The sequence below is a fragment of the Ursus maritimus genome, unplaced genomic scaffold (assembly GCF_017311325.1).
Source record: "Ursus maritimus isolate PB19 unplaced genomic scaffold, ASM1731132v1 scaffold_36, whole genome shotgun sequence".
Lineage (NCBI taxonomy): Eukaryota > Metazoa > Chordata > Mammalia > Carnivora > Ursidae > Ursus > Ursus maritimus.
The window spans coordinates 8,890,146-8,903,107 of NW_024426230.1; the positions used below are offsets into that span (position 1 = coordinate 8,890,146).

The 12,962-nt window shown below is 39.5% G+C and overlaps 1 protein-coding gene across 1 annotated transcript in view; it reads left to right on the plus strand.

Annotated features, from left to right (window-relative positions):
* The first annotated feature begins 1,233 nt into the window (after positions 1-1,233).
* The window catches only part of ARHGAP5 (Rho GTPase activating protein 5), a 77,778-nt gene continuing 66,049 nt past the window's right edge, over positions 1,234-12,962 (plus strand). Inside the window, exon 1 of the mRNA XM_040620820.1 lies at positions 1,234-1,365. The gene's annotated coding sequence lies outside the window, so the exon portion shown is untranslated. The remainder of the gene's footprint in view (positions 1,366-12,962) is intronic.

The following is a 12,962-nucleotide window of genomic DNA, read 5'->3' on the forward strand; positions in this document are numbered from 1 at the left end:
CGGTAGTGGTGTGTGCCGGGGTCTTTGGGTCCACCCTAAACCTCTAAATCTTGGTATCTCGCTTAACTTCCATAAGAACAGAATAAACCACGGGCTTGTCTGCGTCCGTTCGGTGTGGACGGAGAAAGGGATTCTTGCTCCCATGGAGTTTTGCCTTCTGGGTGAGCATGGCACCAGGTCCTGGGCGGGTGATGTCTGTAGTTGGCGAGCGATCCCCAGGCAGAAAACTGGCTGCACACGTAGGAGTAGACATGAGAGCATGTCCCCGCGAACAAGCTAGGGCGCATATTTTTCTCTCTTGAATTCTTTAATGCTCAGAGACCGTAGGGGGATTTATCGAGAATCCTTTGGTGCCCGTGCGACGTTCTGCAACGGCTAACACAATATCAGGTTCCTTTGCAGTATTGTGGTTTGCTCTCAGTTTCAGCCAGAAACCGGAACAGAAGGAAAGGGAGAAAGCAGGGAAGGTTCGGAGACGATCACGCTTAGGGTTGCACGGTCTGCAGCTTCTAAAGCGTGGAGGATGGGACGGAGGAGGAGAATACGGAGAAAGGGGAAAGCTGAGGGAAAAATACCCACGCCAATGGGTAAAAGGGAAAAGGTGAGAAGGAATGGAGTAGGAGAGGGAACCAATGGGTGGGAGAGGCGGAGGAAGAAGGGGGAGGGGCAGAAGCCAATGGGGGAGCCCGGACGCGAGCGAGGACGCGGCCCCGCGCTTGCTCCCCTCCCTCCGGCCCGAGCGCTCGCGCCTTCCCAGGCTCCCCGGAGACGAGGGCAGGGGCGGGGCCCAGCCGTGCGCGCGGCGCGGGAGGCGCCGCGAGGTGAGGGCGGCGGGGGCGGGGAATTGTGGGGAGGGCGGTGCGGGTGCGCGCGCGGGCGCGCGCGCCCCGTCGAGGCTGCGCCGCCGCTCCGCCCCCGGCCGGGTGTGTGGCTGCGCGCGCGCGCGTGCGTTCCGGCGCTGCGCGCCGGGAGAGATGCTGAGGTAAAGTTCGGGAGAGAGGGAGAGAGATCCGTCAGCGTGAGGGAGCCCGAGTGGCCGCCATTACTGAGCCCGGCGCGGCGGCGGGCGCAGGGGAAGGGGGGAGGGACGGGGCCGCCGCTGGTGGCGGGAGGGAGGGTGGGAGGGTGGGTTACCCGGCCGCGGGAGCTGTAGGGCTTAAGGTTTCGGGGCGTGTGTGTTGGGGAGGGCGGGGGGGAGGTGGCTGAAGGGACGCGGCGCTTGGTGAGCGCGCCGGGGAAGAGAGGCGAGCAGAGAGTGGAGGAGGAGGCGGCGGCGGCGGGAGCGCTCCCCAGGAATGTCGCTGCCGCCGCCACCGCCGGGGCCGCTGCCGTTGAGGAGGAGACGGAGGAGACCGACGGTGTTAGGTAGGACCTTGCGATACCCGCTCCTCTGGGCCTGCCCGGTCGCCCCCTCCCTGACCGGGACCCTCCCGCCACCGGCTGCCCCGCTCGGTCGCCGCCGCCGGTTGTAACCAGTTCAGGGCGCTGGGGCCCCGCAGTCACGGAGGGGAGCCTGGCGCTGCGCTCAGTCCTCGCAGGCCGAGCGGGGAGCGACTGCTGCGGGGGGGATACGGTCGGCGTGAAGGGCAGAGAGGCCGGGGGAGGGGGCGCTTTCTCCACAGGTGACGCGGCCGGGGTCGGCGGAGGCCTGGTGGTGGCCGGGGATCGCTCCGGCCCCGCCAGGCGTCCGCTCTCGCCCGCCGCCCTCACTTGCCCTGCTCTCCGAGGGTACGTGGGGAGGGAAGGTGGCGGTGTCTGTTGGCTGGGTTGCTGCTGCTAACGAGTTCCACCTGGAAGGGGGAGAGGGGGTGGGCTCACATTCGCGGAAAGACAATCTTCGTTGCAAACTTAAGAGCCTTTCAGGAGGATCGGCCCTTTCACTTTTTCCCGATCTCCCTCACTCCTTGGGTTCTCTTCACCAATTTCCCATCTGCTGCGAAAGCTCGGGGTAGGGTGTGAGAAGTTGCACTGCGCAACCAAAACCCGGAGTCTTATCGGTTGACTGCGGCTGGGTTGAGGCTTTGATACTGAGTTTTTGCGGGAATAACCTCTAGATTCTCCCTTTTTGCACTAAAGAAAAGTATCGGGGTGGGGGGTGGGGAACCGCGCGGGAGCGCGCGCGCACTTATCCACACATAAATACTCACTCCCTCACACCCTCCCTCTTCAGCGTTATTAGAAATGCAAGTGAGGTGGAGGCCGTGGGTGTAGCTGGCGCCGAAAGGTGCTCGGAAGTAAAGACAAACTATTAGAATGTTTGGTAAAATTCCGAGAAAGTTGTGGGGAGACGCTTATACTTTTGCCATATGATAGAAATCCAGTTTTGGCTCATGCTTAATAAATGGAAATTGTAAGTGTTTTAAACCTAGACCAAGATGGGCATACAGATTATGTGTACGCCCATTTTTAAGTTTAAATTCCTAACGAAAATGTGCTTTTCCCCCCCCTTCTGTGATAGGAAACTACCATTTTTTGAACAGTCAAGTGTAAAACGGTGGACTACGTCGTTGTATTTACTGATCTTTGCCTTTGCTGCCTTCTACAGGTGTGGGGGGAGGGTTGTTGAGGGGAGGGGTTTGCCATCTTCGCTTTAAACATCCAAAACCCGTACTCAATTTCAAAGTATATGGGGGGCGGGGAGTTATTTGCATTCAGGGCATTTGCATTCACTTCAGGAAGTATTTCTCAAAATCTCCATTTAAAATGGTTCTTCTGGCAAAAATTTGATCCAGATGCAACTATTTGGAAAAATACTTGGTTAAGATATATTAGTAAAATATGTTTGGAGATGTTTTACTGTCCATTCCAGTTTATTTGACTTAAGTATGATAAAAATGTATTCTTAATGAGTAGATTTAGATATACATTTTATATGCGTAACCTACAGGCCAGTTGCAGATTGAGGGTTTTATTTCCATTTTAAATTGCTTTCTCACTTTTGGCCTTTTCATCTATCCTTTCAGATTGACTCACATTTCCCATATCTGTAGTAGAGCAGAGGAAGAGTGTTAAGTGTGGAGCACCAAAAACTTGCATAGGCCTTAGGGCACTTTATGAATAAACATATATGATTGAAAAGCTGGGTATACCTGTGTATTTAACTCTCAAGAAAGGTGCTGTTGCGCTATTGATCTGATTGACTTAAAGCAGACTTTAGTCAGAAGGACACAGACGACTAGGTGACAGTTAATTTGGTTGTCCTGTGCAGGCTACATTTTTTTAAACCCTCTTCAGCATGTGTTATTTTACCATTCTTTGTGTACGTTCCTTATAAAAGCTTTGGGGAATGGGTGGGTTACACTTTGCTATAAGAAAGAATTGCCACAGTATTCTGGTATCTTTGTCATTTTTAAGCACTTCACCCCATTTAAATTACTTTAGCAATTTAAAAAATGTACTGCAAAATTAACATTTTAAATTCTGTCACATCTCCAAAATGCTTTCAAATCCCTCCACGCACATATACTTTTTTCTGTTTGAAAAGCAGATTTAGTACACTTTTTTGGAGAAAATAATTATTTCGACTTGGAAAGTTAAGATTTTTTTTTAAAGAAATAAAAGACTATTTGCATTCCTTTTTTGAAATTGAAGTTGTGGTACAGCTTAGAAAATAGTTTGTAACTCAGTTTTTTAATACTGAAGGAAAGTTCTGTCTCAAGACTACTGAACTTTTTTCAACATTAGCAGGCCTTAGGGTAAGTGTTGCCTTTTAGTATGAAATGGCATAGTGGAAGCTTTCTTGGTGGCTACAGAATAAGTTTCAAAGTACAGTTTCTATACAGATTTTTTTTAAAACTCCTTATAGAGCTGTGAGACCCATGATTTTTTCTTTGCACACCAGGAAGGTATGCAGATAATATAATTGACTCAAGAAGTGTTGTATGGTGTTTGTTTTAGTAATATCTGTGTTCCTAAAAAATGTTTGTAAAATACATTTAAAGTACACCAGGGGAGCTTGGTTTTCTGTAACGAATGGTGAAGAAACCTTGATAAAGTGATCCATCATTTGGTGACTTGAGTAATCAAGCTCCTATTTGTTTAAATGAAGGCTGTAGTTAATCATTTTCTCAAACCAGGAAAAACTATATTAGAAAATAAGAATAATAGATAAGTGCTAAGAATTTTAAGTATCAACTTAATTGGTCTTAACACTCTGTTACTTGAACCCCTTATGGATTTTTCCTGGATGGCTTGAGACTTCCTCTGACAACCCATCAGCTGCTATTTTGTTTGTTAAATGTATTGTACTTAAATATAAGAATTCCTTTGAAAAAAATCTACATGTAAAGGAAACTTAAAGCCTTTGATTTGTAATTCATTAATTCATAATACCTTTATTTAGCATTTACTGTGTGCCTGGCCTTGGGGATACCAAGATATTAGAGGTTGTGTAGCTTGAGCTTTAGTTGAAGGAGTAGTAACTATAAAGGAGAAAATATGTACATATAAGTACTAAGAAGTGCAGAAAAGAGAACAGCTATTTCAGGTGCTCTTTGGGAATTATTTACAGAATAATCATTTGAAGTTGGATGTATTAATTGCAAAAAGGAGTTTGAATATAAGAGAGATGGTAAACAAGGTTGGTCTTTTTTCATTGTATTTTCGGGGTTGACCGTCTTTGATACCTTAGATTTGCAGTAAAAATAGATTGTTAATGTTTGGTCTTGTCTTTGTGTTTGATTCCTTAGAACTATTGGGAATAAGAGTTATGTATAACTTCATAATTTTAGGGTTAAAATATGACCTGTGTGTGTCACTTGGTTAGATTCTCAAGCTTTTTTTCATCGTGAAGAGTTAATGGTAAATGTGAATTTTCATTTTTCTAGCTTCATACTAGATTTAATCTAATTTGTTCCTGAACAATATTTTATTGAGCAGCTAGGGCACTGTGAATAATACAAGGAAATATAAAATGTTACTCCTTTAGAGGAGTTTATATCTTTGGTGGGGAGAGAGCTTGACAGTTTAGGAATGGGTAGATGCCAGCTCAAGATAGAGTAGAAGAGCCGTATAGAAGACAGGACATACTGATTTTTAAAATCAGTGTAAAGGAATTTAGATAAAGGAGATAAGATTTAGAAGTTGGGGAAGATTGGGATAAGTAAGAAAAAAGACAAGTAAGTTAATGGCACTGTGGACCAAAAGCACAGGGAAGTGAAGATAGATTGGCTGGTGAGGGGAAAACTAAGGTAAAAATTTAAGAGCATCAGTTTGTACCTTTTGAGTGAAATTGAAAGATTTGGGGAGAAGTATTAACACAAGGTTAATAGATGGACTGTTGGGGAAATAAACCATTTTTGTGTTACTCTTTATCTTCTTTGCTGTATTTGGCATTACTGGCAGCCTTGGAAAAACTTGTACATTGGTTCTGCTATAGTTTATTTTCTTCCTGTTGATCATGTATTCTTTCTGATCCAAAATTTTGTTTCTTTCTATACTTACCTTTCAGAACCTAATAAAGACTTTTTATTTATTTATAAATAACAGAACAAAAACAGCCATAAATGATATTTAAATTGTTGGTTGACTGTTTAGAGAACTAGTGGAAAATGAACATTTCTACGGTCTAGGGAATTGAAAGATCCAGCTTTCTTCTTTATTAACTAAGTAACTAGATGTTTCTTATGAGAGTATTAAATGGTCTCTTAAATAATTTTCTTAAGTTTATAATCTTGAAATTTATGTTACTAATTTTGATGTTGCCTCATTTCATTTCTGTATTTTTGTTTTTCTTTAGAAATACTGTCACCTGAAACTCAGGTGACACCACCATCTGTTGCTGAAACTGATTAGTTTTTCGTTGAGAAACATTGACTCATTTGTCTTTATTTCTTACACAGTTAGCAGCCAGTCACCAAATTTCTTTTTCTTGAATTGTTCTCTCCGGTTCTGTGGTAGTTCAGGTGCTTTTAAGCCTCCAGTATTTGTCCATCTTTTGGGCTTGGTGCCTCAGCAAATCTAATTTTGTGTTCCATTTCTAGCTTATAATGATTTCTTACTGCTTATTACAAGGTCTAACTCCTGCTTGCCCTTGAAGACCTTCTATAGTCATACCTTGTATCTCCAGAAATAAAATAAGAAATAAATCTACTTTTCAGCATGGCAGCTGTGCTTAACCACGCCACCCTAATCACACACCTGGAATTACTTCTTTTTAAAATTCAAATTCAGTTTATTTTTCAAAGTTGATTCAGATCCTTTCTCCTCACTGAAACTTAATCTATTCCGGGGGTCTGCAGGTTATGGCCTTTGGACCAGATTGGCCTTCTGTCCTGTTTTTGTATAATGGCTTTTTACATTTTGAAATGGTTGAGGATACAATTGAAAGAAGAATATTTTGTGATATGTTAAAATTATATGAAATTCAAATTTGTGTTCGTAAACACAACCATGGTCATTCATTTAAGTATCATTTGTGTCTGTTTTTGTTCTGTGGCAGCAGAGTTGAATAGTTACTAACAAGACACCGTATGGGATGCAAAGCCTAAAATATTTACTGTCTGGCCTTTTTACAGAAAAAGTTTTCCAAACGCTAATCTATTCCAACTTGCACTGATCCTTCATGTTTTTGAATTCCTATTGCATTTATCAGTTCCATGGTGTAGCACATTGCCTTTGTCTTCTCAACTATGGTACCATAAAGTTTCTTTAAAAATTGTGGGGAAAGTGCTTTTGAGCCTTTTTTTCCCCCCAATCTATATCTTCTTTTTAGTCTGTATGTCTTCCTAAGATTCTTATTCAACCTCTTAATGTTCCCCTCATTAAGAAGAGTGTTAAGCCTTACCTAATGTATTTTGTATAATGAAAATGATGATTTTCCTCTGGTATAGTATTATAATCTTCAATGTCAAATCATGACCTTCCCCTCACTTCTCTGTTCTCCAGTGAGAAGACCTCAGATTCTGGAAGGGAGGTGAACATACTCCTAGCGCTAGCTTAGTGGACTTCCCTATACTATACCTTTGTACCCTCAAAACCTCTGACATAAAGCTGAGATAGTAGCTAAGCACAGTAAATACTTAATGGATTGTTTACATAGGTTGATATAAATGAAATGACCTTTGGTTCTTCTCTTTTTACCACAGAGTGAGGACATGGTCTAGAAAGAGTTTAGAATAACTTCACCCAAAGGCCTTGGACAAAACATGTTGTTAGAGGAAAGTGTTGATTAAATAATAGGGTAGTTAATCTGTTTGGAAATAGTTTAGGTCATCAATTTTCAAATATCTTCTGCAGTGAAACCTTTTTTCAAACAATAAATACTTGAAATATCAAAAGATAAAAATGAATAAAAGCAGAATTGTTTTTGTTGAGTAGGGCTTGAGGTGCTTCCAGAGTACTGCCTACTTCGACCCTCCTGGACCCTCTTGGAGGTACTTCCATTGAGTCTTCAGGCTTACCTTATTTGTGTTAACAAGCAGACTGTTGGTCTTGAAAAAAGGCTGTGGCTTTTTTATATTAGAATATACTGCTATATTAATAGTCTTTGGGCCCATAGCATTGTTGTAATTTTTAATTTTGACTACAGATATGGCTTCAGGATTGCCTGGTGGTTTAGGATCTGAGTCTGGAAATTGACCCATTTAGTCATCAAATGTTTGAGTACCCACTATGTGTCAGACACTGTTCAGGGTGTTGGGTATATGGTAAAACAAACAACTATAACCAAAAAAAACAATAAAATCTCCATCCCAACATAGTTTAATCCTGAATCCTACCAAGATATGCTTCCGGGTTATTTAGTCACTACGTAAGTTGTTGAAATTTTTAATAGATTCTCTTTTCATTCACTTGATTATAGTTTTGTGTAAAGACCAGTTCATAGGAGTGATGTCTTTAGCATTCCATTCAGCCTTAAGATTATGTGCATATGTGGTAGAAAACTTGGTCAAAGACAATATTATGGAATATAATTGATTTTTCTACAGGTATTACATTGTTCTTACTTAGTTATCATGTATGTTAGAATGGCTTTCCTCTTCTAATTTTTCACAGCATTGGTAAATTTGTTGAGAATGAGCAGCATTAAGAAAAGTAATACTATATTAATATTGTACCATACTCATCCTTAGTTCAGGTGATACTTTTATTAAGCTAGTCTAGATTGCCTGAGGTTGTGAAATATATGACAATCTTTGGGCTTTGAATCTTTGTTTTCTCAAATATTTATTTATATAAGGGATATTTTATTTGATGTAAAGAAGATGGAACGTGTAATTACAAAGATCCTTCTATGTAATTAGGTCTTGAAAATGTAATAATAATTATAATATTTGTGATTCTAAAAAATATTTCAAAAACAAAAAATAGATGGTTATTCTGGCTGAATATATTATAGATCATAGTCTTCATTCTGATGGCTTAATTTTTGACTTTTTTGGGACCTTGAAATACATGTGCATTTCCTCCATTAATAGCTTTTTTTTTTTTTTTTAGATTTATTTATTTTAGAGAGCAAAAGCATGAGAGCACGGGGAGGGGTAGAAGGAGAGGGAGGGGGAGAGAGAATTTTAAGCATGCTCTGCCTAGCACAGAGCCCGAGGTAGGGCTCAATCTCACTAACCTTGAAATCACTACCTGAGCTGAAACCAGTACGCTCAGCTGACTGAATCACCCGCATGCCCCTCCATTAATAGCTTTAGAAAACCTTTTAGATTAGTATATTACAGTGCTTATTTAGTAAACATAATGTGATTTCCTCTTTTTTTTTGGCCAAAGAATTAAGAACATTTTCATTTTAATATTTATTAGGATTCATGCATTTTTTGAGTAGCTACTGTGTAGGAAGCACTGTTGGAGGCTTTTGGAATACATTGATGAAATAAAGATTTATGCCTTTGTGGATCTTTATTAAATATGGTCTGGGGTGGGGAGAGGGATAGAGTTAATGACAAGTAATAAATAAGTTGTACAGTAACTTAGGAATTAAGGGGCAAGGAAGATTTGGGGGCTTATTGGGGAAAGTAAGCGTAAAGGCAGAGACATGCTGTGAAACAGGGTTCCTCAGTGTGACTGGAGCAGAATGAGAATGGGAGAATATATGAGAGTAGGTCAGAAAGCAAGATAGGGTTGGAGAAAGTATATCTTACACTATCCCATAGAAAGGATTTGACTTTGACTTTTAGGAGCCTCTGGAGGGTTTTGGGCCTAAGAATAGGAAGCTCAGACTTAATGTTTTAAAAGAAACTCTGGCTACTCTTGTAGTAATAGACAGGGGAATGGGAGCAGGAGTGGAAGCCTTTGGAATAATCTGGGGCTGGATATGATGATGGATAGGGTCAGAATTAGAGCAATAAATCTAATGAGAAGTGATAAATTCTCAATATATTTTGAAGATAGGACCCATGGGAATTTCCTGACAAAGTATAACAAAGGTATAAAATAATTTTAAATCACACCTTTTATTTATGAATGCAAGCTTTGTGAGAAGGTACAAAACAAATTTTGGTTTAAGTCCAGAATTACTAAGAATAGATTTTTCCTAGGTTCCTTGTAGAACTTAAAAATTTTTCTTGCAGAAAGCCACTTCATGTTATTAAAACTCATTAAAAGGAACATGTTGTGTTTGAATGGCTTAGTCACATATCTTAGAAAACTCAGTCGTATAGATGCCTTCAGTTTTAAGACAATTTTAGGGACCACTCAAGAAGAATATTGGGCAGATAGTTGCTCTCTCCCTCCAACTCTCCATCACCTGTAGTTATACTCAAATTATACATTGCTGTTAATTTCTGGGAAGGTGCTTAATCTAAACATTTCCTTGAAATGGTTATAAGGTAAACTTAAAGGTAGAATGAGAAAGAAACTGCATTGCTGGGGCACCTGGGTGGCTCAATTGGTTGAGTCAGCCTCCGGCTCAGGTCATGATCCTGGGGTCCTGGGATCTAGCCCTACCTCAGGCTCCCTGCTTGGTGGGAGTCGGCTTCTCCCTCTGCCCCCCCCCCCCGCCCCGCTCCTTTTTCTCTCTCTCTCAAATAAATAAAATCTTAAAAAGAAAAAAAGATACTGCATTGCAAATTGTTGAAAGGCAGTACTGCTTAAGAAAATAAAGATTGGTCATCTAGAGACTCCTTTAAACTAGTTAGTTTTGAGTAGATCATTGCTACTTTTGTCATGGTTTCTTCAAGGGTAAAAATACGAGAAAATGAGAACAAATTACATGAAAGTAAAGTCACATCAGAAATCGGAAAGTTGTATGGATCAACATAATCAAATATTATCATTAAACATTTGAAAGGAATTTTCAAATTAAATCAAATAGCCTCCATATAGATATTTGCCATTAGTTTATTACTAGGAGCACACACACAAAAAAAGGGGATTCTTTTTTTTTTTTTTTTTTTTTTTTAATCAGTGCAGAAGAAAAACTACCTTGGTTAGTTAATGGACAGTAATTTTGACCTGGATGTTGAGAGCCAGTGGATAATTCATGTATGTATAAACACTCCAGGTGGCTGAAATTAAATGCCCTTACAACCTGTCACAGCCAAACTCATGAAAGCTCTCTTTCTCCCGTGAGCTGGTAATACCATACTCACCCAAACAAATAGCAAAATATTTTTGAGGGCAGGTGATGACAGTTATTTTTCTATTCTCTTGGTTTCTCAAACTTTTTTAAACTCTGGAAAAACTTTTTTTTTTTTTTAATATTAAAGCTTTTGGAAAAAAATTTGGAGAGATCTTTTGAAACCTGTAAGTCAGATAAAGCATGTATTGCTATGATGATTGAGTCGGAGGGAGAGAACAACTATTTGTCCAATATTCTTTACCACCAGTAGGTGAAAAAAATTTCCACCACTGTTTGGAAATCACTTTGTAGTGACTCATGACATAAGCTTTGGAGATGATTTCAAAATAACCAGCAGGTAGCCTTCCTGAAAGAAGAACATGGATGTTCCTCAGTGTGTAATTGATAATTTACTGTGAATTTGGTGTGAAAACCATAAGTGTCACACAAAGCTACCTCGTTTTTAATTTAAAATTTAATATTCATGATTCAGAGCCTGCCACTATCAAATTTATTAGGATGTGTGTTGAAACCTCAGTATTAAAATTTATCCTCAATATGATAGTTCTATTTCTCATTAGATAAAAAGCCTTCCGGAAGAGGTGATAACTTCATGCCTCCACTCATTTTCATTTAATTTTAAGGCCCTTTTCTTTCTGTAGCTTTTAAAATACACTTTGTGTTAAGAGTATTTTCATTTCTGCTTACACTCTATAACTTAGAAAGGTATCTCAGTATTCTGCGGTATATGCTGTAGGAGAGCAGGAATGTTTCTTTTAATGTGTTTGGAATAAGCATTTAAGAGAAATGAATAAAGAAGTGGCTGTTAAGGCAAGGGATTAGGTTTGTAGTAGAGAATTTTCTGTTAATAGTCAGGTTCATATGACTTTGTACCAATAACCTTCCTATTAACTTTGTGTGTCTTAAACTGAAAGGCGGGGGACAGTCTCTCTCTCTTTTTTTTTTTTTTTAAAGATTTTGTTTATTTGACAGAAAGAGAGACAGCAAGAGAGGGAACACAAGCAGGGGGAGTGGGAAAGGAAGAAGCAGGCTCCCAGCGGAGCAGGGAGCCCGACGCGGGGCTCAATCCCAGGACCCTGGGATCACGACCTGAGCCAAAGGCAGACGCTTAACAACTGAGCCACCCAGGCGCCCCAGGGGGACAATCTTATATGTCTTTGAATTGCTCTTAGTTTTCAGAATAGATTTTTGTTTAATAAAGAGCCACATGTAGTGCTAGTGTTTATACTGTTCAACATGAAAATTATGAAATTCTCCAGAGTAATCACTAGGTATGTTTTCTTTTGATGTATATCTTAAAGTGTATTGTCTGTAGTTTTCTGCTTTTCTAGTAGGAAGGAAAGGTAGACTTTGTGTTTTACTGTGTGTTTTCAATGTTTTTCTTAATTGTTATAGAATCATTGTGCTGTTTTCATGAACTAATTTCATTTTGCCTTTTTTATCACTGTGTATAACTTTGTTATCCAGTTCATTCACTTTATTTTCTTATCAGTAAATACAAATATTCTCTTATGCAGTTTAGGTAAAGAAAGTTAAACCTAGTGCTGGGTGCAAGTACCCAGTTTAACCAGATTAAGATTTTTTAGAAGTTCTACTAATGAAAAAGAGTTAATAGGATTGGATGGGACTGCCCTAATTTCTTTTACTTGTAATTATTGTATATATTGCTGCCACATAAATATTTTTAAGTCACAAGTCTGATCATTTTTAGAAGAAATCTTTTGACAGCTTCACTGGTCTCAAGAATCAAACTAACACAGAACTCTAATACTTAAAACTCTTACTGTTTGCTAGGCACTTAACATTTAAAAAAATGATTTAGTTCTTAAATTCGTATAGATATGCGGCCCCATTTTATAGGTGGGGAAACCATGACACAAAGCAGTTTCAGTTATACTGGTGTCATAAACTCATAACTAATAGATTTGAAATCAGTTATATTTATTCATGGTTTTCTACTTCCTGTGTTGCTCCTTCAACAGGATTATTTTATTATGAAAGTGGATCTAATAAATGCTTTGTTTGAATATCATACGGCAGATATTACTAATATTTGTAGTTGAGGCTAATAGAATACACTTCAGAAATACAAAAGTAAATGTGAAATTTTAATTTTTAATATTATTTTACCAGAAATATTTGTCATAATTTTAAGTTACAATAATTTAATCATTAGTTGTTAGTATAGTAAGTGTATAGTATAATTTGAATAGGTGTTTACTTACAATTGAGGTCAATGGTGGTTCCTTTCTTACCTCTTTTTTTTTTTCTATGTTCTTTTTTTCTATGTTCTTTGCCTTTATTTTGTCTGGATTGAAGACAGTTTTCATGTATATTGATGTACACGAGTGGATATTTTCCCTGTTGTGTGACACTTTGACATGGTGGAAATGATGTATTTTAATTCAACCTCAAAAGAGTGTGAATAATCTAC